This window comes from Pinus tabuliformis, chromosome X (assembly GCF_031772625.1).
Source record: "Pinus tabuliformis cultivar Carrire ecotype Pingquan chromosome X, CPIR1, whole genome shotgun sequence".
In the NCBI taxonomy this organism is placed as follows: Eukaryota; Viridiplantae; Streptophyta; class Pinopsida; order Pinales; family Pinaceae; genus Pinus; species Pinus tabuliformis.
The window spans coordinates 358,863,090-358,888,608 of record NC_142308.1 but is presented as its reverse complement, the minus strand read 5'-3'; the positions used below and the strand labels follow the sequence as shown (position 1 = coordinate 358,888,608).

At 39.9% G+C, this 25,519-nt stretch overlaps 1 protein-coding gene across 1 annotated transcript in view; it reads left to right on the top strand.

Annotated features, from left to right (window-relative positions):
* LOC149139982 (protein MRG1-like) overlaps nt 1–25,519 on the top strand; it is a 353,221-nt gene that overhangs the window by 183,748 nt on the left and 143,954 nt on the right. The gene's annotated exons all lie outside the window — the stretch shown is intronic.

The window sequence follows — 25,519 nt, the reverse complement described above, 5'->3', positions numbered from 1 at the left end:
CAAAGATCTCCATATGAGATTAATGTGGCATAAGTTTGATCTTTATTAATATGCTCTTCTGAAAAAATTAAGTAAACACTACTGGAATTCTGTTCAAATGCTGTTACATTCTTTGAATAAGCATAAGAGGCCAACAATTCTTGAACTTTGTATCCTGTCACGTCATATAGTTGTAGCCGTAAAATAATTAGAAAGGTATAACTCTGAAGATTTGAAAAACCTGGATTGAAAAGAACAGTGAAGGACAAGTCCAATACAGGGGAAGCTTCCGTAGTCGCACCTAGGGTTTCTAATGCATGGCATGTTACGTGTAAGGTCATCTATGTTACTACTCAAATTGTCACTGCTTTATTACATATATGAGTAAATAATTATTTCTTACTCAAGGTGTATTTCCAAACTTAAGATAATCTCTTTTAGGGACGTTTTAGAGAGTTCGTACAGATATAAAATTTAATTGCTGTAGTTGACTTGTATAAAATATCAATAAAATTACAGCAATGAACAAGTTATAAGAGCAGTATGTTTCAGTCACTTCAACAGATTGCAAACAAGTAATGTTTAAGGCTAAAGTAAGAAATAAACATATATTCAATGTAGCTTGCGAAGTCTGAAGTTTCAAGAGCATACAACAGCCAATTATATCGTCATTCCCGTGAAAATTCCCAGACCTAAGTAACTAAAATCATTATGATGTCATTTAACCAAGTAATTGTTGAATTTTATTGATGAATAATAATGTTTAACAGCATTCTAGTATGAATCATAGGTTGAATTAGATGATGGACCGCATTTGGTTGTATTCTTGTTCCCATGCTTCATGTTGGTGGCTATCCTTTGCCCATAGTCTAGTGTGACCTTCCTTGATGCCCTTTCTTTCCACTGTCTAGGGGGGGCACAAATAAGAGTCACTGTCTGTGAAAATTCCTGAATCTAACACATCAGAAACCCCTACTGCAATTACTGATTTACAATCTCCTATTTGTTCTTTACATTAACAAGTTATCTAATTGCATAAAGATTGAAAATTCCCAGACCTAAGTAACTAAAATCCTTATGATGTCATTTAACCAAGTAATTGTTGAATTTTATTGATGAAAAATAATGTTTAAGGGCATTCTAGTATGAATCATAAGTTGAATTGGATGATGGACCGCTTTTGGTTGTATTCTTGTTCCCATGCTTCATGTTGGTGGCCATCCTTTGCGCATAGTCTAGTGTGACCTTCCTTGATGCCCTTTCTTTCCATTGTCCAGGGGGGGCACAAATAAGAGTCACTGTCTGTGAAAATTCGTGAATCTAACACATCAGAAACCCTTACTGCAATTACTGGTTTACAATCTCCTACTTGTTCTTTACATTAACAATTTATCTAATTGCATAAAGATCAAAGTAAACGCTATTGCAACCTTCACAATATACAGATCATGCACTGAAATAAACTGAGACAATAACACAAGGGACACCGTTATTTTTGGACAATCGTCCCCAGAAAAACCCAATTTGAGAAAACCAGTGCAACATATAGAGGGTTTGTATTATTAAGCAGATTTCATGAATACAACTAGGGTGCTAGAAACAAATATTTCAGCAAATCAGCAACCGGATGATCAAACCCCACAACAACTCGAACTGTTCCCTACGCTGGATAGCGAAAGTTGCTCCAAGCACTTTTCAGGAATTGTGTCACTCCTCCAAGAGCTACGTCACCCTATCTCGGCCTAGAACCTGTTGATTTGCTGCCAGTTTGCCCCACGAAATCTCCCCAGCACTGCCTCTGAAGCCCTCTACGGCTTCTGTGTTCTGTGTCAGCCTCTACGGCTTCTGCGTCAGCCTCTACGGCTTCTGCGTCAGCCTCTACGGACCTCTGCATCATCTACGTCAGCTCCTACGGCCTTTGTGTTAGCCCTTCTAGGGCCTGCGCTATCTCTTGCGACACTGCGCTGCCTATCTGCTATGTATTCTTTGGCCTCCTTCCAAACTACCCCTCACTGCAATTGATCACTTGCTCGATTTCCTCAGCAAACCTCGCCCCCAAAAAATCGAACTAATTGATCTCTCTTGGTGTATCTTCAACTGACCCTCAAGCCTCCTCTTATACTTTTCCTGTTGACGATTCAACGACCGAGATTAAGTCCCTAATCAACAACTAAGATTAGAACTGGCTTGATCCTCGTCACTTTGAACTTTCTCACTGATTTTATATTAATAAACATTAATATGTTTATTTTCCTAAGTTTAGACTTAGGGACCCATTAAAAATATTAATTACTTTAATATCTCTTCATTCAGACGGAATTTCACCAAACGATTTTTGGGTCCTGGACATCTCATGTGCCTTAGCCTCTCCATCAAATTTCATGGCTAGAGCACATCCGATGCTACCAAAAATCAACACTGTCTAGGGGGGCATAAATAAGAGGCACTAATTGATATTGTGTGTCCATGATAATTGCTACTTAACACTTTCTGTTTGTCTCTTATATCCATGCCTTGTCATCTGGTTGATTGCTATTTATCATTGTTATTGGTTCTCTATTTTCCTCAGTGTTGAATACTTGCTTGAAATTTTTTCCCTTAGAGATTGACGCAGCAGGAAAAAAGAAAGGGCATGAACCATAATAATAAAACGCAAAAGATTGGCTCGGATATAATAAAATATGTGGACAAAAGCCTAGCTTGACTTCTACCCCCTTATTAGTCCGTCCTTAGTTCCTGGCTAATGCATGAACTATTAAAATGAAAGGAAATATGAATATCCCAACCCCGATGAACAATAAACCACTTCATGTTTGATAGGTCATTGATGCATAAATGAAAGCTTGTAATCCAAGCTATGCAAGGATAAGCAAGTCTATGAAGAAAAAGATGCAAAGGAGAAGTGGTCAAAATAGGTTGATGAAAGGGGTAACTTAGGTCCCATGATTGTACCCTCTTCACATCATGACACTCAAGGATCATGGAATTTCATAGCTAGTACAAAGATTGTGCTATATTCCATGAAGTAAACTCCTACCAGATTAGTGAACAGTTGCACCCTACTGATTGATGGGTTGGCCTAGGAACACTTGCTCTCCTTAGTGTTGGAAACACCTAATAGAGCCTTTTGATAACCCTGCCGTATCTAAGCATGGTGATGTTGAGATTTGTAGCTTGGGAGGTGTTGTGGCCACAACCACCACCCTATCAAAACTTGCCTTGGCAACAATTTTGAATGGGTCCCCGAGAAGTTTTCACAAATGGTCTAAGCCCCTTAATAAATCCCTCGCATACAACCTCATTTAAGCCCTTCATTCCTACGCTCATAGAGATTTATTTAAGTCACAAAACTCTCTATCGCTTCATTTTCCCATCATAATTCATTACAACGGAAATTCTTTGCAAAACACACATAAACCCTTTTCAGGCCTATCGCAATCAACACAACGCATTTATGGCTTTTGGACCCGACAGGTTTTATTAACCCAAATGCATATATTTTGTGTATGGAGCCCCATCACAAATCGTTATCGGCCAAGCCCCAAAACCATATATATAAGGGGCACGTATGTCTTCCAGACCCGACGGCCATATTAACCACGATATATATTCTATCGATTCTACCCTCCCAATCACATATCGCAATCGGCAAGGCCCGGGGCCTACATATAAGGCATACCATTATACCCCGGACCTGTCAATTATTATGAAGTGGAGCGTATAACATTTCAAGTCAAGCCTTATCGCCAAACATGGTTTTCCCCATATATTCCTTTGTTTTTCGAAAAACATTGAAGTCTTGGTTTTCAAAGGCAAGCCTATTGTTACGGATCTGCCGACAGTATTAACGCATATATATATATGTTTTCGGGTCCGGGGCCATATCGCATATCGGTGAAGGCAGGGCCTTACACACAATGCGCGCGGCTATATGGCAGACCTGCCGAGCCTATCAAATATGGTATATATATTTTCGGGTTTGAAGCCCCATCGCATATCACAATCGGTGGAGCCCCAGGCTTGTGCATATTGCAATATGTGATATGCCAGACCTGACGATATTTATAAGCCCTGATATATAAAATTTGAGGTCTGGCCTGAGTGATCGGGGCAAGATTTTCTTTGTTTTCCTGTGTTTTTCAAAATTCTCAATATAACAAAGGGAGCGGGTTTTTGGTGCAAAAGGTGGGCCTGTGGAGTCCCGATAGTGTAATCACACATCGGGGAAGTGGAAGGCATGGCTATTGCGACCCACGGAGGGGCCGATACCCGATTGCAATTAAAAGAAGCCCTCGAAAACCATGCCAAGCCTATGGATTGAGCGGGAAATTGTGTGTTGCCTGTGTTTTATGCGTAAATCCTTTTCACACCTGTTCCCGTAGTTTTATAAAAGTTAATGGAGGCAATGTTTATGTTTTGTTGAACATTTCTGTTATATTGTTCACAATCATGAAGCTAATGATAGCTATCTCTGCAGGCGAGAAGTAAAGGACGCAGGAGTGGATTCGAAGAGTCATGTATGCAGAAGCGTTGTGTTTGAAGGTCCGGCCTTAGGCGTTTCAGGTCGGAATCCCACGCGTTGCCTATACAGTCTGAAAGCAAAGTTGTCCCGGTTTTCCATCATGGAAAGGCGACACACAATCACCCCTTTTATCAACATCTGTTCACTTCCTCAGGAAATGAAGCGCTCCAGCAGATATGCTTTCTATGTGTCAGCGGTTTCACTAACAATCCTATCTCTGTATACTCGGCTTGTATATCGAAAACAGTGGAGGGAGATGAGGAGGCAGGGAAGACCAAGAGTCACAGGCTTTTGCATAAGTATTACCCCCGAAGATGAAAAGGGGCTTTTTGTTTGGATAAGAACAATTTGGCTTTATTGTGAATAAGGAAGATTGTTTCGGTCGAAGAAGGAGCCTGTAGTTTCTTTATTTTGCCTTTGCTTTTATGTGTTTTGAAGCAGGATGTTGCCGCTGGCATAAATATAAATGTGATTTGTGTTTGTGCATATTGATGGCATACTGTTCATGATTAGTCTTTTTTATTTGAATATGATTCAATCTCATGGTTAACTTATGAGCGATCTCTGATTCAAAACCGTATTAAACACGAGTTGCTAGTTTATTTGTATCAAAAGGAATGTGTATTCCTGTATGAGTAATCTGATTGCAATCAAGCTCTAATATAACCTTGTTCATCTATGACTCAGTAATTGATTCTTTTGGACTTGGAATTTCTTCATGGTGTTTAATCTCTTTTGTTATGCTCCTGCAGGATAGATTAGGATAGTTAGGATATAGACTAGAGTAGTTAGAAGAAGTGCAGATAGGATTTAATACATAGCGGTTAGGTGTTTTATTTTGTTGATTTAATTGAAGTCTTCTTCTTAGAAGCAATCCTTCAACACCTATTACAGTTCACGGGGTCCCTTAAAACCCGTTGGAACTAGCCATTCCAAACAAAAGTAGGCCTAATTGGGGCTTGCGATTGGGTTAGTTCCCCTTGTTGACATAGCAAACATTCGCTATGTCAACAAATTAGTGCTAGAAGGAGGGCCTGAATCGCCTTCCACAACTTTTCAACGTTTCATCCATAAGTGCCACGCATGGATTCAAGAAGATTAATACATGGATTGTGAAGGTCGAAAAGACCCCTCTTCTCATTCGGAAAAGCCTCATTTCGAAGAAGAGACACTGTGGGAGTATCTTGTCACTCAGGAACAACCGGTCAAAAGACTTACTCGGGCTTATGCTCGTTCCCTATCACAACTCCCAATCTTTCAGTCATTACCTCTGATAGCAAAAACAAAGCCAAGGGTCTATCACATAAACAAAGAGACATCTGCAGCCCCTTCTCTTGAAGATATTGTGCTTGATTACTTACAGAGCATCAACTCTCCTTGGGAAGAAATTCCTGAGGATTCCCCTTCTGAAAGCAATCCCTGGCCTGATTTGGAAAATCCTAATGGAGAAAACCTCCACCAACACATCCCTATCCTTGATATGGCTAATATTCCTCAACCGGGTGGAAACCAACCCCCACCTCCTCCGGGAGCACTGCCTCCCTCGCTTGCTCAGGATGCTGTGGCCATACCTGGGCAGCAACATCCCTTACCTGAGAGTGCAGAAAAGCTATTGCCTAAATTCGACCCTGAGTGGGGAGACACCGCTGAAAACCATATCAATTCTTTCTTCTTGGCTGTGCGCATGCTGGTGGTATCTGATGAAGATATAGTCTGTCGCCTATTCCCCTTTACCTTGACTGGTGCAGCTTCCACATGGTATTTTAGCTTGAGGACCGGATCTATCACCTCGTGGGCTGCCCTTCAACAGTTCTTTTTAGACAAGTATGGCGATGACAAAACTCCTGTTGCCTTACTCCTGGAACTATCCCATTTGAAAATGGAAACCAAAGAAAAGGTTAAGGATTTCAATATCCGGTTCAACACCTTGTTCCACAGAATCCCGACCACCGCCAGACCTACAAAAGAGGTGCTCATGGAATTCTACATCACTGCTCTCCCTGTCGCTACTGCGATGTGGGTCAAAAGGAGTAACGCGCGGACCTTGCAAGGTGCTATCGATGAAGCAGTAAAGGTCAAGAATGAAATGCTCAGTCTCACAGCATGCCACACTACAACTGGAGAAAAGAAAGCCTCTCAAGCATCCAAGAAGAATAATGGGAGTGATGATAAAGGGGATGAAACCAAAGACAAGGATACCACGGATGTGGAAGGTTTGCATCGAATCGTTAAAAAACTAACAAACACAGTCATTGATATGAAAAGGAATCACAGAGAGAGTACTAGTGGTAGTGGAGGAGACTATAACAACAGAAAGCCCTTCAAGCCTTTCTATCGTAAGAAAACAGAGGGCGGTCATGGTCAACTGGCACTCCCTCCTCCACCCAATGAAGGGAATTTAAACACAGAAAAGCTGGCTCTTATCAGATCACTCCTCAACCAAGAAGAACCTATAGTGGAGCTAGAGCCAGAACAAGAAGATGAGAAAGAATACCGAGTAGAAGAACCCTTGGAAGAAGAATCTCAAATCAACGTACTGTGGGATTTCTATACAAATGAGAGCGATGATGACCAAGGAGACAGTATGGCAGAAATCCACGCACGAAGCAAAGGGCCACTTGTAGGTGTGATGAAGCCTGTAGATTAGACCAAGAAAGATGTCCGCCCTGTGGAAGCACCTGCTCCAAGGTTCTTGTTGAGAAGAGTAGCCCTGGTGGTCAATCCAAGAATACTCCTGTTGCAAACCATCCAGAGAAAGAAAATGTATCTCCCATTGCAACAAAGGCTACTCAAGATGGTAAACTCCCACCTAAGAATGGCAAAACAAGTATGTTTACTTTGCCCTATCTTGTTTATAACATTGATTATAATATTGTGGATGATCTTAAGAAATCTAGGGCTAATATCACATACTTTGATTTGCTGAAATTAACACAACAAAGAGATTTGCTCTTGAAAGCTATGAATGAGAGAAATTCCAAAACTCCCACCATCCCAAGCAGCCAAACCAAGAAGTCAGTGTCCAGACCTGTCAACATCTCCATTGTAGCCCAAATCCCATCAGCTTTGGAAGCCACACTGTCCAAAATGAATCGAAAACCCCAAGATGTTAGTGCAGCCATGATAGGGAGAAAATCAAAATCCATGACCCCACCTTTCCTTATCACATTTGAAATCCTCAACATGAATGTGCACAGTTGCCTGGTAGATTTTGGTGCCTCGTCCACTGTGATGCCTTATGCTGTTGCTAAAATACTACATGCAATACCTGAGAAAACTGGGAGCTGAATTATGCAATTAGACAGGACAAATGTGAAAGTAATTAGAGAATTGAAAGATGTGTTGATTTGGATGGCTGCGAAACCAAAATACAGATAAGTCATTGATATAGTGGTAGTCGACATACCCGAGGCCTATGGAATGCTGCTTAGTAGGGATTGGTCAGCGAAACTCAATGGATACTTCTCAACTGATTGGTCCCACTTCTTGCTGCCTTAGAAGGGAAAAGGTGATATGCTGAGAGTTGATCGTGAAAGGTACATGAAGTATGTTGTAATAGAACTAAATGGTCCCAATGAACCTGTAATGTTTACAAACTCCATCCTTGGGAACTATAGTTTCAATGTTTTTGCTACAGAAACCTGTTTTGGAGAATTTCATGCAGAAACAGTTGAAGAAACTTTGACACACACAATTGGAAATTCCCTCCCATAATCTAACTAATGAGCTATCTTGTATTATAGTAGATGGTAGGACTAATTTCTTAGATAGTAGTTCAATTGATGTAACATTAGATGCTATATTCTGGACACTCTATTTTGATGGCTGTAACTGTCTTGAAGGTGCAGGTGCTGGAAGTACTCTCATTGACCTGCAAGGGAACCAAGATTTGATGGCCAGTCTGTTGGAGTTTGAATGCACCAACAACACAAAAGAATATGAAGGCTTGCTGCAAGGCCTGAAGAAAGCCATTGATATGAATGTAAAAAATCTTAAAGTTTTTGGTGACTCACAGATAATCGTAGATCAGGTAAGGAAAAGGATACATTGCAATTCACCACACCTGGTAAGGTACCAACATGAGGTATGGGACTTAATTGACAGTTTTGATTCTTTTAATATCATGTACATACCTCGAGGGCAAAACCAAGATGCTGATTTGATGGCTAATATGGCTGATAAACTTTTGCCTGATTTTAGATTGAAGAAAAATAAATGTTCTATTGAATTGATTTTCTTACCATTCGTGCCTGATAACATCTCGAATTAGCAGGTGTTCGAAGATGATGAGCAAATTCTTGAGTTATTACACTGTGAGAAGACATTAAAAAATGCAGTCATTGACGATAAGGAGCATGACAGGCTTATGAATGAGAGGGAAGATGAGGAAAAGGATCAGCCCAATGTGATTCCAAAATCGGTTGTTAAGATGGAACACTTGTATGACTTGCATGATAAATTCAAGCAACCGACTAACTACAAAACGCATAGCTCGTCCATGAAGTATGAAACGGTCAACCTTGGGACCAAAGAAGACCCAAAAAATGTCAATCTGGGCCTTGGGTGCTCTCCACAAGAAAAGGCTGCATTTGTCAAGCTATTTAAAGACTATAAGGACGTCTTTGCGTGGACATATGAAGACCTAAAGACCTTTGATACCAGTGTTATGCAGCATGTGATCCCTTTGGAAAAGGAGGCTAGGCCCTACCAACAAAAGCTGCGTAAGATGCATCCAAGCCTAGAACCATTGGTGAAGAAAGAACTGAACAAGATGCTGGATGCTAAAATCATCTTCCCGGTCAGACACACCCGCTGGGTAGCCAATCTTGTGCCAGTGAGAAAGAAAAATGGAGACATCAAGCTGTGTATTGATTTCAGAAACTTGAACAAAGCATCTCAAAAGGATAACTATCCTATCCCTTCTATGGAACACATCCTTCAGTGCGTTTCTGGGTCTGAAATGTTGTCCCTATTAGATGGGTTTTCAGGATATAATCAAGTACTGGTATCTCATGGGGATCAGCTTAAGACAACCTTCAACACCAAATGGGGCACCTATGCATATCGTAAAATGCCTTTTGGGCTCATTAACGTGGGTGCCACATTCCAGAGAGCTATGGACATAGCTTTTCGAGGGTTGATGAACAGATCAGTAGTGGTTTACATGGATGACATCACTGTGTATTCATATCACAGAAGGGATCATATTTATCACTTGAGACAGATTTTCGAAAGATGCCGAAGGTATGGAATTTCATTGAATCTCAAGAAGAGCATCTTTGCAGTCATAGAGGGGAAACTACTGGGTCATATCCTCTCTAAAGAAGGGATTGTTATTGATCCTGAAAGAATAGAGACCATCATGAGAATACAACCCCCTGCCAATAAAAAAGCCATGCAGTCTTTCTTCGGGAGGATTAATTTCGTTAGAAAATTTGTCTCAGGCTTCGCAGAAATAGTACGCCCCTTGCAGCTGATGATGAAGAAAGATGTTGTGTATAAATGGAGTGATGAAGCCAAGGAAGCGTTTCGGCGAATCAAGGAAGCCATTGCTGAAGCTCCTGCATTGGTTAGCCCCGATTTTAGCAAGGAGTTCTTCTTGTACACTTTTGCCTTTGATGTTTCATATGCTGCAATACTCACTCAGAGAAACAACAAAGGCAACGAAGTCCCCATTTCCTACATGATTTCAAATCTCCAAGGAGCAGAACTGAACTACCCAGACGTGGAGAAACAAGGCTATGCAGTTTTCAAGGCTGTAAAACATTTCTGCCCTTATTTACTAAAGGCCAAGACCAAAGTCATTGTTCCCCATCCTGTTGTAAGAGCCCTCTTCGTGCAGAAAGAAATGGGTGAACAAAGAGGGAATTGGATAACCGCCCTTCAAGAGTTTGACCTGGAGATAAAGTCGGCACAGATAGTTTGAGGGCAGGGACTTTGCAGGCTAGCGGTAGAAGCCTTGGTGGACAAAAAAGGGGCATCCGAAGAATCAGGAACGCTGAGCATGCAATATGCACAAATGGAACTCAGGGAGGAGCCCTTATGGAGTAACGAAGCGCTGATGTATGAGCGAGAAGCATCGGAAGCCTTTTTGGACCCTGAGTCATGGTACCATGACATATGCTTCTATCTAGTGCGGGGATCGTGTCCTGAACACATGGATGCATCACAAAGGAGAGCACTTAGATTGAAATCCAATTTGTATCATTTGGCCAACAACGTCTTATACAGAAAAAATCATGATGGAATTTGGTTGAGGTGTTTGGAGAAGGATGATGCCAACCATGTATTGAAAGAAATGCACAACGGCCCAGCAAGGTGGTCACTATGGCGGAGAGACCACTGCTCACAAAATATTAAGAGCCAGATATTATTGGCCCACAATGTTCAGAGACTCGCATGCCTATGCTCGCAAGTGCAAGGTGTGCCAAACCGCCGCAGGACGAGAAAGAAAGCCTGCTGTTCCCCTCAGGCCTGTTATGATTTATCGACCGTTCCAGCAATGGGGCCTAGACGTCATAGGCGAGATCACTCCAAACTCTTCACAGCAGCATAAGTATATACTCACAACGACTGATTACTTCACCAGATGGACCGAAGCCATCCTGCTTCAGAAGGTGAACGAAGATGAGGTAATATCATTCATTGAGAAATTCATTATCAACAGGTATGGCATCCCTGACGCCCTCATTTTTGATAACACTTCTTACTTTTCATCTCTGAAACTGACTGAGTTTGCTATTGATAAATCAATCCACATAAAGTATGCAACAAACTATTACCCCCAGGGAAACGGAGTTGCAGAGTCTTCAAATAAAAACCTTATCTGCATAATCTGCAAGTCAGTCGCTGACAACTAGAGGAACTGGCACAACGCCCTAACGAATGCCCTTTGGGCCAATAGGGTCACCCCTAAAGTGGCCTTAGGAAACTCCCCATACTTCCTCATCTATGGACAGGAAGCCATCTTGCCTCCAAACGTTACCCTTCCCTCCTTACAACTCTCCCAAGCTTCAAGAGGAACCCCTTCAGCCTTGCTTCAAGAAAGGATCAACCAACTGATGAGGCTGGAGGAATTAAGAGACAAAGCTAGAATTAAATTCAAAAATCACCAAATGATTGTAAAAAAATGGTTTGATCATCATCTGGTAGGAGATAAAGATTTCCAAGTAGGGGAGCTAGTCTTGAAATGGGACAAGCTGAGTGAGCCAAAGGGTAAACACACAAAATTCCAACACCTATGGCTGGGCCCATTCCAAGTTGTTGAAAAAATTGGTCAAGGGACTTACAGGTTGAAAACATTATAGGGAGAGACTGAAAAGCTTCCTGTTAATAGCCAGCATCTGAAGAGATACTTCCAGTGGCCACCACATGATGGTTACCTCTTGAGTAGGTTAGAGTTCATTTCATTTTGCTGTTAGTTTAGTTGTATTTCAGCGTTTTCCTTTTGTTTTCTGCGAAGTCTATTTTTTTGCTGTTTTGAATCACAATTCTTTTCAGCTAGCTGATTTTGGTCCTCCAGTCTCGTTCTACCTTTCAGATTTGCCCTCATTGACCACTTTTGGCCTTTGCCTTCCTCATTAACCCGCTGATGATTCTGTTGTTCCTAAATCCCTCATTTCCTTGCAAATCAAATAAACTTTCTATCAGCCCATGAGCACTTGAAAATCAGCTGTGGAATTCAAACCAAAACCCTCATTGGCATCTGTTGGGAACTATGTGAGATCTGTTGATAACTTGGATATCTGGAGCATGTAGGGGCATCTTTATCAAAAAAAAATGTGTAACTACAGCTAGACTGGCATGGAGGAACGTTGCATCTTAAGTAATCGTACTCAGACCTAGCCCATACTTGCCTATAAGGTTTACAGTCATTCTCCAGTGGTCCCATACACCACACTAAATTGTCCAATACCTGTAAATTACAAGTAAACCTCTTTTCATGGGCTACGCTCACTGTCATATACCCTGTGGCAAATCCAATTGTTCTCTAGTCCTTGTGCCTGAAACTAGAAGGACTTATTTAAAAGAAAATGAAATGTCAAGTCCTTGTGCCAATCTGGAAGGACAGGTTGTTTGGGAAGCCAGTTAGAGTAAGGACTATTGATGGGCTCAGAGTACCGGTTGATACAACATGCCCAACCTTGCTTAAGCATTTTAAAAATATGGCATGATCCATGACTGCGCCCCACTCAATCATATGAAAATATAGCACTAAAATTCTCTTATAAAGTGCAAATAAACATATCTACATCAAGTTTGATGAACAATAAAGAGTTGAGGTACACACCTAAACGGGTATTGACGGACCAGTGATGGCCCCAAAAAGATTTTTGAAAGTAGGAAACAGGTAAAAGAAGGTTAATAAATCCCATAACATTGCCATTGGAGAATGCCTGTTAAAATCCTATCAGTAAGTAGAAGCTATTTGTCTCTATCCCACCTGAAGCAACTGATGTTGAAGTGGAACCCATGCTTGTCCATTTGTATAGTTTGCATTTCAAGTTTATCTTAACACCCTGATGTTTTATTGATTTGAGGATTATTTGGAAACATAGATAATTGGTTCGCCCAACAGTTCGCCATTTGTTGTGGCCACAACCACCACCCTATCAAAACTTGCCTTGGCAACAATTTTGGATGGGTCCCCCAGAAGTTTTCACAAATGGTTTAAGCCCCTTAATAAATCCCTCGCATACAACCTTGTTTAAGCCCTTCATTCTTATGCTCATCGGGATTTATTTAACTCACAAAACCCTCTATCGCTTCATTTTCCCATCATAATTCCTTACAATGGAAATGCTTCGCAAAATACGCATAAACCCTTTTCGGGCCTATCGCAATCAACACAATGCATTTATGGCTTCAGGACCCAACAAGTTTTATTAACCCATATGCATATATTTTGGGTTCGGAGCCCCATCGCAAATTGCTATCGACCAAGCCCCAAAACCATATATATAAGGGTTGTGTATGTCTTCCGGACCCAAAGGCCATATTAACCACATTATATATTCTATCGGGGCCGCCCTCCTAATCGCATATCGCAATCGGCAGGGCCTGGGGCCGATACATAAGGCATACCGTTATACCCTGGACTCGCCGATTATTATGAACTGGAGCATATAACATTTCATGTTCGGCCTTGTGGCCGAACATGGTTTTCCCCATATATTCCTTTGTTTTTCAAAAAACATTGAAGTCTCGGTTTTCAAAGGCAAGCTTGTTGTTATGGACCTGTCGACGATATTAATGCATATATATATATGTTTTCGGGTCCGGGGCCATATCGCATAATAATGCGCACGGCTATATGGCGGCCGGACATGGTTTTCCCCATATATTCCTTTGTTTTTCAAAAAACATTGAAGTCTTGGTTTTCAAAGGCAAGCTTGTTGTTATGGACCTGTCGACGATATGCATGACGATATTAATGCATATATATATGTTTTCGGGTCCAGGGCCATATCGCATAATAATGCGCACGGCTATATGGCGGACCCGCCGAGCCTATCAAATATGGTATATATATTTTCGGGTCCGAAGCCCCGTCACATATCGCAATCGGTGGAGCCCCAGGCTTGTGCATATTGCGATATGCGATATGCCAGACCCAACGATATTTATAAGCCTCGATATATAAAATTTGAGGTCCGGCCTGAGTGATCGGGGCGGGATTTTCTTTGTTTTCCCGTGTTTTTCAAAATTCTCGATATAACAAAGGGAGCGGGTTTTTAGTGCAAAAGGCGGGCCTGTGGAGTCCCGATAGTGTAATCGCACATCGGGGAAGTGGAAGGCATGGGTACTGCGACCCACGGAGGGGCCGATACCTGATTGCAATTAAAAGAAGCCCTCGAAAATCATGCCAAGCCTATGGATTGAGCGGGAAATTGTGTGTTGCCTGTGTTTTATGCATAAATCCTTTTCACACCTGTTCCTGTAGTTTTATAAAAGTTAATGGAGGCAACGTTTATGTTCTTTGTGAATATTTCTCTTATATTGTTCACAATCATGAAGATAATGATAGCTATCTCTGCAGGTAAGAAGTAAAGGATGCAGGAGTGGATTCGAAGAGCCATGTATGGGTACTGCGACCCACGGAGGGGCCGATACCCAATTGCAATTAAAAGAAGCCCTCGAAAACCGTGCCAGGCCTATGGATTGAGCGGGAAATTGTGTGTTGCCTGTGTTTTATGTGTAAATCCTTTTCACACCTGTTCCCGTAGTTTTATAAAAGTTAATGGAGGCAACGTTTATGTTCTGTGTGAATATTTCTGTTATATTGTTCACAATCATGAAGCTAATGATAGTTATCTCTGCAGGTGAGAAGTAAAGGACGCAGGAGTGGATTCGAAGAGCCATGTATGCAGAAGCGTTGTGTTGGAAGGTCCGGCCTCAAGCGTTCTGGGTCGGAACCCCACGCGTTTCCTGTACATTCCGAAAGCAAAGCTATCCCAGTTTTCATCATGAGAAGGCGACACACAGTCACCCCTTTTACCAACATCTATTCATTTCCTCAGGAAATGAATCGCTCCAGCAAATATGCTTTCTACGTGTCAGTGGTTACGTTGACGATCCTATCTCTGTACACTCGATTTGTATATCGAAAACAGTGGGGAAGATGAAGAGGCAGGGAAGACCTAGAGTCCAGGGCTTTTGCATAAATATTACCTCCGAAGAGGAGAAGGGGATTTTTGTTTGGATAAGAACAATTTGGCTTTATTGTGAATAAGGAAGACTATTTCGGTCGAAGAAGGAGCCTATAGTTTCTGATTATTTTGCCTCTACTTTTATGTGTTTTGAAGCAGGATGTTGCTGTTGGCATAAATATAAATGTGATTTGTGTTTGTGCATATTGATGGCATACTGTTCATGATTAGTCTTGTTTATTTGAATATGATTCAATCTCATGGTTAACTTATGAGCGATCTCTGATTCAAAACCGTATTAAACACTAGTTTCTAGTTTATTTGTATCGAAAGGAATGTGTATTCCTGTATGAGTAATCTGATTGCAATCAAGCTCTAATACAACCTTGTTCATCTATGAACTCAGTAATTGATTCTTTTGGACTTGGAATTTCTTCATGGTGTTTAATTTCTTTTGTTATGCTCCTGCAGGATAGATTAGGATATTTAGGATATATACTAGAGTAGTTAGAAGAAGTGTAGATAGGATTTAATACATAGCGGTTAGCTATTTTATTTTGTTGATTTAATTGAAGTCTTCTTCTTAGAAGCAATCCTTCAACACCTATTACAGTTCACGAGGTCCCTTAAAACCCATTGGAACTAGCCATTCCAAACGAAAGTAGGCCTAATTGGGGCTTGCTTATCAGGTTAGTTCCCCTTGGTGGTATAGCGGAAAATCGCCATGTCAACAAATTGGCACTATGTCAACAGGAGGTACTCCAAACGCAAGGGTAGAGGGTTTTGGAGGAGTGGGCTTCACAAAAATGGTATGTGGGCTGAGAACCCAAAGTTGGGGTTTTGTACCCAAAGGTGTGGGACTTGTTGAGCACTATCCATGCCCAAGGATATGTTAGAGCATTCTTGCACTTACAGAGTTCTAAATTTCATTAGGGCTTCTAATCCCCTTTCCTTCTCTTTTTCTTCAATCAAACCTTAGATTCCGCAACCCTATGGGGATACTGTATAAATGTCACTAGCATGATGAATACAACCATGTAACACGCCTAGTGTTGGGACTCGATCCGCAAACGAGTACACCTTGGAGTGTTTTTTTTACTTGGTTAATTATTCCCGCTTTTTAGTGGCGAATAATTTTCTTGATTTTTTCACTCACCGCATACCCTAAAGTTGGGGGACGGATTGAATGTTGAGCCCCTAAGGCATCTTAGTGTCTAGAGTCAATGTATATTAGAATGCTAGGTCATTTATGAAATTTTGTGGAATTTGACTAGGTCTAAGTAGGATTTTTTAATAGTTAAAAATTTCCTGCAAAGCGATTTTTTATAATTAATTTCTATGCAATGATGTAAATAAGTGGCCTTAGGAAATTTCTAGGGCGTGTGACTACTCGAAATTCATTTTCAGAGGCCCAACATTATCGTAGGACCCATTTTGAGGGTCAAAAAATGACTTACAGCCCCTCAAAAGCCACTTTTTCTAATGTTAGTGGCCAAAATGAGAAAAAAAATGAATAATTGGAAACCAAAGTCAAAATAAGTCATATTTTGACATGGGAATCAAGTGGAGAAGTAAATGGTGATGTGGCAGCCATTTCGGGCCCACCATATGAAACACAACTTATCTACAAAGTCAACGGCAGTCAAAATGGCATCATTTCAAGTTCATGAAATACACTGTATGGCCAAAAGTAAGTCTGGTTTAATTTTAACAAAAAAATTAAAGCGCAAAATATAAGTGGATCGGGGTAGACCCCACCTTACTCCTTGTCTGCGCATAAGTTGGGTGATTTTCACATGCCAAATTTAAAGAGACATGCTGGCCCAGTCAGAACTCCATGCAGCAAGGGAGAATCAACACATGGTTTTAATTCATTTGGTGAGATTTGATTTAAGGGAATTGTGGAGTATGTCTCCACCAATCTATACTTCACCATCCACTTGTACGCAACAATTACTTTCAGCCTTTATGCACAATGGATCACAGGGAAATACGCTGCCCAGCTAGCAGAGATACGAATAGCAGACAGTCAACTGATTTGAGGTGATAGTCAACATGGTTAATGGGCAAGGTTATGCAGGAGTTTGTCTCCTACGTGCTCCAGTTAGGTTTACACCTGTCCACAACAAAGAAAACACACTTGCTCAAGGATACACGCTGCCCTGGTTTGAGATCCATGCCTTGACACCTACAACAATCACAAGATATGCATTGAACAATCAAGGAGTAGAGACTGCCACTTACAGCAGTCATATCAACCACTTGTTTGATCACTTCTACGTTGGGATATGCTGCATGATGCCACTTGTTTCTCACATTTTGAATTGGGATTTGCTCCCAGTCTTCTAATAAATTGAGCCATTGAGCTCCTATTTTGTATCTTTACAACAAGCTATTGGGCTTACGAAGACTCTACTGGATTTTGTATTCACTTTTATATAATAAAAAAGACTTTGGGCTACTATTGTGTTGGTCTTCTCCTTCCATTGCTGGAGGTTATGTTATTTCAATTGTTGTGCTTTACATTCTATATGTATGTTGGATTATGTTAGTTATCATTTTGCCATTTCTTTGGATTAACATATGCAAGGTATGTTTTATAGTTTTTGGCTTAGAGAAATACTCTACGAGGAGGAGCACTAGAAATTTTTTGGTGAAATCTCTAGCCGCCTCCTCCATTGTATAATCTAAATGCTTTATGATTGCTAACATCTGTTTTCAAGTGTGTAGAGATCTTTAGATTTGGTTGAAGGATTTATTTGGGTGTGGGGATAACTCTCAGATGGACAAACTCACTCCCATGATCAAGAATATAAGGACCCAATCGGTTTGCCTCAAGGGTCTCATCAAATGAAGTTGAATAGGGGGAGCTTCCTTTCCTCTAGCCAACTAAGATCACATAAAATTAAACTCAATATATTTCTTGATCAATATCTTGTGCTATCAAGGATTTTAGTTGCTATTTAGAGCATGATTATGGCTAGACAGGTATGGAAGTTTACTTGCATGTCTTGATCTAGTTTTTGTACACTAATTGTAGATTATTATTTCCCTTCTTGCATGCCTTTTTCCATTCATTTTTGGATCTGTTTTACAGCCTCCTTGAGCAGATTTGTAGACCCCTTTTGGTGGCAGATTTGAAGGAGAAGCCAATTGAAATTACTAGCACATCCTTTACAGGACCTTTAACATTCATTTGGTAACCTTTTGACAAGGCCGTGGGCTTCTTTGGGGGCAGATTTTGAACAAGATCTTAAGCTGATATCAAGGCTGCCTCATTCCTTGACAGGGCCATGGGCTTTAAGGGGCACCTTTGGTAGCCTTTTGACAAGGCCGTGGGCTTCTTCGGGGGCAGATTTTGAACAAGATCTTAAGCTGATATCAAGGCTGCCTCATTCCTTGACAGGGCCATGGGCTTTAAGGGGCACCTTCTCTCTTCTCCAAGCATAATCTTCCACATTCTTCAAGGCTGATTTTATTGCTGCAAAATAGTCTATATATTTTTTAGATTTAAGGAGCCCTTTTTTGTAACTCAAGTGCCAAGTTTTTTCCTTCTTAAGGAGGAGGAGACATTGTTCTTGTAAGTGGTTACTTTGTAAATTCTCCTTTTGCTTCATAGGCAACCTTTGAAAATGTTTCTCTCTTTATAATATCACTCTAATAAAATAATCTTTTTGCTTGAGGGAGCTTGGGAGGCTCTCCCATGGTATCCCTTCTCCCCATTTAGAGGGAGGATCTTTGCTTGTGGGTAGACTAATCTCTTAGTTTAGTTACTCTAATTTCCTTTGCCAATCTCATTCATGCATGATTAGTTTCCTAACATAACACTCACATCCTTTTTTCAAATTAGCATACATTTGAGATTGGTTTATGTTTGCCATTTCCATTTCTTAAATACTTCTATTGGGAAATCTAATACAACACATGCAAATATTCTTTTGATGCAAGCAAATATTTTATGCTTATTTGGCAAGCTTAAATTAGTTTAAGTTATCCATCTACTTTGGTTTCACAAGTCTCTTGAGGATATTGCTTTATCATTGCCAATTTATATTATGTGGCATCATTATTGTTGGGCCTTTCTTATGTCACTCCTTTGAAGCAATTTGACATTGATTTCTTTTGCTTGCAAAGCAATATTTGGACAAACTAGAAGGAGCCTCGAACTATAGGGCATGGAAAAAGTGAATATACCTCATTCTCGAAAAGAACAATGTCTTGGATCTCGTTAAAGGAAAAGTCAAGAAGCCTACTGATGAATCAACTGATGTAGAGAAAGCAAAGTTTATAGAAATCGATATCGTGGCTATGAACCTAATAGTGGATGGAGTTAAGGATAACCTAACTCCATACATATCCAGCGTAAATTCCGCTCAAGAAATATATGATGCTTGCTCGAACTTGTTCACAATCAAAAACATTGGCCAAATAGCAAGCCTCAAGAATGAACTAAGAACTGTTAAGATGACAAATGATGATACCGTTTCATCATATCTCATAAAGATATTTAGAATCAGAGATGAACTCGAAGCTATAGATGAAGTTGTCCCATCAAAGGAGCTCGTAATTATTGCCCTTCTAGGACTACCAAAATCTTGGAGTGCCTTTGCATTAGAACTTAACAGTTGAAGGGATATTCCAACATTTGAACAATTTTGGAATGCATGCAGTCAAGAAGAAGCCAAAATATCATTAGTAAACAAGGAGGAGGATGAAGAAGAAAACACCTCAAATGCCTATTCCGCTCATCAAACGAAGGGAACTTTCAGGAAGTCCAAAGGACCAACGAAGAAAATGGACCTATCCAAAGTCGATTGTTACAATTGCCACAAGATTGGTCATTACAAGAGTCATTGTCTTGAGAATCCAAGAAATAATAAGAGAGATAGAGATCAAGCAAATGTCGCAGATGAAGGTCCTCCAAAGAAGAACAAGATGGAAGAATCCAAAGTCAAAGACTTATTTGCTAGAGACTCTTAGGGACTCTATCCCTTACATATCTTTCTATTCTAAGCTTTGCATTGTTTTTCTTTATGTTTTGAAATCTAGAACTTGTAAGTCTAACATTTCTTGTTAGAACATGTTTTTATAAGTGGTAGGTTTCCCTCAAGATTGAATTAAGGGGGAGCCTCCACCAATTTACCAAAAGATAAGTATTTTGTTCTTTGTTTCATCTTTTCATGTTTGGTTTCCTCCTCACATCAAGACTTGTTTGAATTATATGCCAATAACCTTTTATATTTTCCGTGTTAGGAAAGCTTGCTGAATACTCAAGGGTTATGGAGGAGACTTCAAAGGATAGACTTGAAGCATGAACGAAGTTCCGCCCTTCAAGAATTGATGTCAAACAAGGTTTGTTAAGAAACAACTAGAGGTATGTCTTAAACTATAAGTTTTGTTATAAAGTTCTCTTCATGCAAATGTATGGTCATTCTCACTTTTAAATTTGCTTTACATTACTAACGTCATTATGCCTAGGGTTTTGAATCGCAAGAGATTCTTGTTAGGGTGATTAATCATTGGATTAAATCTACTCTCATTACATTATAATTCTTATGGATCCCTAGAAGGTTCTCTATAAAACCCTAACCTAAGGGTGTGTCAATATTGATTATGAAACCCTAGTCTACTTAGGGTTGATGATGAAGTCTAGAAATCCTATTTTCTTGATCTTTAGAATTTTGGTATTGTTATAATATAAGTGCTAGTTCTTTAGGGTTTTTTGTTAATGTACTATAATACTAGACCTTTAGGGTTTGGTAAATTAGGGTTTATGAGAAAAACCCGTGATGTTGTAAGATTCTTGGGATAAAACCTTGAGTGTGTTTGGTTGAAACCCTAGTCTTGTCAAAATTTGTTAACTTTAATATATTAATGTATGTGTCTTAGGATTACCTAATAGATAGTATTGTGATTCGTTAGTGCATGATTATAAAATCCTAGATATGTATATTTGTTAACCTATTTGTCGTTGCTCATGTTTTACTCCATGAAGTCTAGAGTTTGTACCTATGCCTAGTAAAGATTGATAATCTAGGATTTGATGATATTATTAATATGTTTTAGTTTTGATATCTAGGGTTTGCAGCAAGACCTAATAGACTCTAACATGCATACTAGAATTGTTATTTAATATCTAAAGGCTTTATCACAAAGGTGGAATCTAGGGTTTGCAAGAGTAAGAGTCTGTTATCTTGATTGAGTTGCTTTAAGTCTTAATAATATGATCTAGTGTTTATGACAATAATCCTAGAAAAGGTTGAAGTATGTTTCTCTTGCTGATTATGAGCCTAAGCAGGTTTAGGTATATGATGTCTAAAGTTTGAATGTTTTAATGCATCATTTATAATAACTTGATTTTTGGTATAGTTAAATTCATTTTTTGGTTGTACTTGCTATTGAAGGTTTTGTAGGTACACAATATTCAAGATAATGAAGACATCCATGTGAGCATGATGAAGGAAGCTATAAGAATGATGATGATCAAGATGACCTTGATACCATAAGGAGGAATGGATCCATGAAAGAGTCTCCTATGTTATAAGGAAGTAGTTGACCTCTCTATGTTGAGAAGGAGCATGGTTAGAAGAAGAGAATACATCTCCCTAGTTGAGAGGAGAACATATTTTGATAGTCATGATGGATACCTTATAGAAGAAATCAGAGAATGAATGACAATGTCTTGGTGCTACTGAAGAAATGAACAACTTCCGACTAATTGCATATGAATAACTTGATACAAGTGGCATCAGGATGATTGTGGACCCTAAAGGTTTGTGCCTAGTTATATATGTATTTGAAAGTTTATTACTAATTGGGGTTGTGTTTGTATAGATAAATCTCTCCATAAGAAGGATGAACACTCTAGAAGCATGCTTTGAGAAATAAATATATCTAGTTTATTAGGGAGAGTTGAAGCATCTAATGGCGGATGCTTGGGAGGACGTCTGGCCGACCTATGTGTGTTTGATGTCTAGATCCCGAAGAGGGAGAGTGGTGTTGGTCTTGGAGCTTTGACCTTGGATACACACCTGGATCCCTGGGTTGATTGTTAGTTAGTAAGCTTGATGGTACCCAGACTGGCTGAAAGCTTTAGTCCATCTTAGTCCCACCTGGATAGATTACCCCGTTAGGAATCTAGTCCGTAACACTGAGTGTGCTGAACTCTTCATATTTCATTTTGGAGATCTTCCATGTACCTCTTTAGATATAGGTAACTAGGAAGACCTCCCTAGTTTGGATGGAGTGTTGAAGAATGTAACTAACATTGGTCTTCATAATTGTACTTGAGACATAATGAGATATATTTATCAAATGAAAGGAAAATAAATTTTATTATTAAATAAATTGGCTTATTAAAGGAAGGGTTTCATGCTTGGGTCAATTTTTTTTAGGTCAAGGTCTCCATTGAAGACCTCTAGGGTTTATGTCAAGTGTCCTTGTATATGTCATATTGTAAGAAACTCTTCTTGGGAATTATTTGTCAGGAAATAAATTTATTATAATGTAAGTTAGGTCAATTAGGCCTCCTCCAGGAAGTCGGCCTCAAACTGGACAGGTCGGCCTAAACTGGGAAGCAGAATCACTATATAAAGGCAACAACTCGACTTCATTTGTCACTCACTCACAACAAGCTTGAATTGCAGTTGTTGGGAGTAGTAAAAGAGTGAAATTCAAGAAGGAAGAAAAAAAAGGCTAATGAAGGAGAATGAGGTTGTTATTTTGCTAACGAAGTCAAATTTCTCTCTCTCTCTTGTCTCACACGTGTGAAGGAACTGAAGCTGCAAGAGGCCGAAATTGCAGTCTTGAAGCTGGGCCGAAATTTTGATGCAATATCAATGCAACATTGTAATAGTGTTGATGTAGTGTTGTTGCAGTTGATCTTTGAAGGTTTGAAGAACATTTTGAGAGTTGACTTGGTGGAGGAGGAAGGTTTGTTGGTCTAGGGTCTTGGTCTATCTCATCTTGAATTACATAAGGAAGAGTTCTTGATTGGGTTTTCCCCTATATAGGGGTTTTGCCCTAGCTGTGTGCCTGCATCTAGTGTCCTTGATATTCTTGTTTTGGTTTTGGTAATTGCTTGATGAACTAAGGTAAAAGAACATAAGAAAGATTATAATAATAATTCAAAGAAATGACAAGTAATTATCAACAAGAGAAAATCTTTTAGCCTTTCCGATTTTCTAACAGGTATGACTGAGTTGCATTGTGGATGATTTGTTGCTGTTTTCAACGACATTGATTTTTTGGTTAGGGTTATTGTCTGCTGTAGAAAAATGATAGATTTGACATCTGCCTTTCCGAGTTTCTAGCAGGTATGACTGAGTTGGATTGTGGATGATTTGCCAATGTTTTCACCAGCGTTGACTTTTTGGTTAGGGCTATTGACTGTTGTAGAAAAATTACAGATTTGACAGGGCTGCTTTGACTCTCATTTGGAAAGTCAATTTTGGCTTTATTGTACTCTTTCTCTCTCTCTCTCTTTGCTGAACATTTGATATAATAAGAAGATGAATTGATCAAGGATTTTCCCCATCTTGGGTTTTTTCCTTGGCATTCGCCAAATCTGGTGTTCTCTTGTCTTGGCTTGTCTTTTTCTTTGGTTATTTATTTTCTATCTACAATTTTTTGTTTGTTTGTTTGTTAAGCTTGGCAGTACTCTCTCATTTTCGATTTTACATGTCCATTATTCACACCGCAACGGGGGAGGGTGGTACAAGATTCGAACCCAAGATCTCCGCTTCAGTGAGACCTCATTCCACGACCATCGCCACTTGAGCCACCCCACGCGGACTATGTTCTATCTACAATTATTGTCAATGTGATTTATGGTTAATGTGATTGCTACTGGGATACTAAATTGGAAATTGTCATTGGGTTGCTAAAAGAACATTTAAGTAATTGTGCTAAGCATAGAACATACCATTTTTAACTAAAATTAACATGGTATCAGAGCCCAGGTGAAGAGAAAGCCTAAGCACAAGAGAGAAAACCAATCACAAAGAGATCAGTTGGACAAAACAAGTCTCCATGGCATCTACATCTTACTTCAATACTGAGGACAAGCTCAATGAAAAATCTGCATATCATGCATGGAAGATGAGTTTTGACTTGACTTTGGAAGAGCATGATGCAATGGACTATGTGCAAGGAAAAGTGATGGAGCCTCCTCCAAATGCACTAACAGCTGCTAAGATAAAGTATTGAAAAGGTGAGGTCAAAGCTAAGAAAATTATCGTTGACTCCATTCAAAAGCATTTGGTTACTTATATTTCTGATTTGGAAACATCTAAGGAGATGTATGATAAGCTTGTTGGGATGTTCAAAGTAAATAATGCAAATCAAATCCTCTTTCTCAAAAACAAGTTGAAGGACATCAAGATGAATAAAGGGGAGTGTATCCAATCCTACTTCATGAGAATAACTCATATCAAGAATGATCTAATGTCTATTGGAGAAGTTATTGCTGACAGGGAGCTCACTCTCATTGCACTTGGAGGTCTTACAAGACCTTGTCATGTATTTGTCACCACTATTCTCAGCAATGATAGGATACCTGGTTTTGATGAGTTATTGGCTAGATGCACTCAAGAGGAGACTAGGATGATGGAGAGAGACAAGCCCTCAAATGGAAATGACCTACTGTCTTCTTTGTTCATGCAAAAAGGAAGAATAATGTTGGTCCAAGGAGCCAAGGTCAAGGGTTCAAGAAGGGAATCAAGGAAGGAAGTAAACGAAGTTGCTACAATTGCAACAGGTTTGGCCACTATTCTAGAGAGTCTCCTCACAAGAAGATTACTTCGAAGGGATGATGACAGGTTCAACAACAATGGAAAGAGGAATGCTCCTACTACTCGAAATGGAAATGGTCGACCTCCGAGGACAAGAAATGCCAGGTATGATGAAAGTAATGCTGTAGGAAAACAAGATGTGTTTTATCTTATTTCCACTCTATCTACTGTCTCTCCTTTGGATACGTTGGATCATTGGTTGATTGATAGTGGAGCCTCAAGGCACTTCATTGGATCAATGTTGTAGGAAGCGTTCCCCCCTCGGTTCCAAGGCCCGAAGCGCGTCCCATGCGGATGCGTCCAGGAAACGTCCCCGGAAGTGCGCTTGGAAAATTCGGAAGCGCGCTTCCTGGAAATTTCGAAAGCTTTCCTCCGAAGCGCGCTTTGTACGACGCTTCAGAGGGCGAAGCGTACGCTTCCCATATGCTTCCGTACGATTCCGAAAAAGCACCGCGCTGTTTAGAAAATCAATTTTTTTTTTTTTTTTTTTTTTCAATTTTAGGTGAGTTTGCTTGTTGGGGGTGGGTCCACCTTGGGTTAGCGTGAGGAATGAAAGCAAAAAAAATATAAATATAGCA